This window comes from Pinus tabuliformis, chromosome 1_2 (assembly GCF_031772625.1).
Source record: "Pinus tabuliformis cultivar Carrire ecotype Pingquan chromosome 1_2, CPIR1, whole genome shotgun sequence".
In the NCBI taxonomy this organism is placed as follows: Eukaryota; Viridiplantae; Streptophyta; class Pinopsida; order Pinales; family Pinaceae; genus Pinus; species Pinus tabuliformis.
Window position 1 is genome coordinate 120,580,532 of NC_142298.1, and position 2,942 is coordinate 120,583,473.

Here is a 2,942-nt window from a genome sequence, read left to right on the forward strand (position 1 = left end):
ATCGCAAACCCAAATCCAAGCGCTGGAATCCTTTTGAGCCTCCCCGCTCAATGTACGACCTAGATTTCTCTAGTTCGGATGAGGAGGAAACTGAAGCTGTTTTGCAGAATGATGAGGCTATTGTAGCAGAGGTGTAGAATGATTTAATTCCGATGGACACTCCCTCGAGTGCTCCAGCAGTCTCCTCTGACCCTCAGTTTTCTCAGAAACGTTCTCATTTTTCTTCTTCCTCAGATTCTGATAAGGATATTACGCCACCAGTGCAGAATAGTCTATAGCTTGTCATGGCTCAGCCACCCTCCACTGGGTGGGTCAAAGTAAACAAAAAAAAAGGCAAACATGTCATGTGGCTGGAAATGACCCCTCGGGGTAGTTCTCTTAGCTGAGTTCTTTCTTTTTGTTCTCCTTTGTCTTCTTAGCCCTTTCATGGAATGTCTCTAAGGCGCGAGGTGGATAGCCTATCACCTGTGGCTCCCTTGCTTTTCTGCTTCGCTTGCTTGCAAGCTTGATTGTACTATACTTTTCTTATCTTAATAGAATTAGTCTTTATTCAGAAAAAAAAAATATGTTTCTTTAACCTGCCTAAAGTATGCTTGTTAGAAAAAATGATGCATAAGATTTATACTTGTTTTGGTATTTTAATACCCATGAACACTGACCGATTTACCCTTCATTCTTGAATAGATTTCTCCATGAGACGGAACTCATAATAAAACACAAAATAATCCTGAAGAAAGGAAATAACCAATTTTATTGGAGATGTAACATCAAAGTACCACTAGGTGATCTCTTATGTCACGTCTAACAACAATAATTTTGTTTAATGATTCTTGAAAGTTAGATTCTATCTAATGAGTCACAATGCAAAATTTACATTTGGGTTTAAAACTTTGAGAATAATTTTGCATTTAAGGAGTGTGGATAGTGTACAAGCCCTTTTCTCACATAAAATTTCTTATCAGTAATGATTCCATTTAATTTTTATGTTCAATTTCCTTGTTATATGTTTAGCTATTTTCTATGTGTCCTTGAATGGCTTTGGCACTTAGAATTTACCATAACATGGACATCGAGCCTTAGATTGATTAATAATTATTTCAAATTTTCATTGAAATTTTTATATTTAATTACATGGAATGCTTCACATGTGAGTGACACGGTCTAATAATTTCTATTTCATAATTCCTAAAAATAGATTTATCATAACCAAAAGGAATGAAAAACTTGCATTCAAAGGGGTTAAAAAATTGAAATGGTGAATCCGAATCTATATGAAAATATAATGACCCCAAAGTTTATCAAACACTCTTTTAAAAAATGATGACATGTAATTTTTTTTGCTCAATTTACTTTTTCTTCTTTTTTTGTTAACTAATTTTCCATGGATCCATAAATGACTTTGGATTACCTCTGGAGCTTATATACTAACATGACTATCACACCATCATTCTTGTATTTTTTACTCTACCTTCAATTCTTGTTTACCTACTTAGATACAATATGAAATTTTCAGTAGCATCAAATATTGAAAATTATACCCCCAATAACTTAGAGATGACATGACAACTTTATCTAATTGCAAATACAATTTTTTAATCTAAAACTACACAAATTTTCACTCAAATTGGTTTTTTCTCTCCTACGACCAATTCATTATGTGTCCTTGACTACCCTTAAGTTACATCTACCATTAAGTTAGAAAATGCAACGTCTGATAGAAAATAAATAAAAATAAAAACTTTGATAGATGAATCATCCATTTTATTAGATTATTGATATAAAATTATAACTAAGGTTTACTATTTATATAAAAATACCAATAAATATAGAATTATAACTAATAAACACTTTGATAGATGAATCATCCATTCTATTAGATTATTGATATAAAATTATAACTAAGGGTTTACTATTGACATAAAAATATCACTAAGTATAAAATTATAACTATGGGTTTACTATTCATATAAGAATACAACTAAAGCTTTCTTTATGATAGTATGATTCTTACCTTCTGATAAATCAAGAAACTATGAATTTTTCACAATAAAAGAGAATGTAAAATTAACATTTAGTGGTGAAAAATTCAAAATTTATTTCTAAAAAGATGTAATCGTGGTCACCTTATCATTATCCAACGTGCGAAATTATTAAAAAGAAAATTATAACCAAACATTTTCTTATGGAATCATGATATATGGCTGTTGTCTATGTACCCTTTTCTAGTGAGCCCGTGGCTTAACTTACTTTTTAAATGTTTCTTGACGGCAGAAATAAATAAATTGTAGTTAAATTTTGAAAATGGTGGTGGAAAAGGATATGAATAGTGCAATCCTTTTCTTTGCAAAACTTAATGCTATTTTTTTAGTTGATTTGAATTTCATTAGATCACTTTCTTTATTTTAGTTCGGGACTGCCCCTTATCTTAATAGCTTCTTGCCACGGTACAGCCCCTTAGGTAGGGTCATAAAATTGCTACTCGCCATAAAAATGCAAGCTAAGCTTTATATTGACAAACGATTGATTCCATAATCTTATAGCATTTACCTATCAATGATGTCACCCATTATACATGAATTCCATGGCCTAACACTTGATTTTTTAAATGATTCTAAAACGAAGTTTATTATATTAATGATGTCACCCATCATGCATGAATTGCACGGCCTAGCACTTGATTTTTTAAATGATTCTAAAAACGAAGTTTATTATATTAGTGATGTCACCCATTATACATGAATTTCACGGCCTAACACTTGATTTTTTAAATGATTCTATAAACGAAGTTTATTATATTAATGATGTCACCCATTACGCATGAATTGCACGGCCTAGCACTTGATTTTTTAAATGATTCTAAAAACGAAGTTTATTATATTAATGATGTCACCCATTATACATGAATTTCACGGCCTAACACTTGATTTTTTAAATGGTTCTAA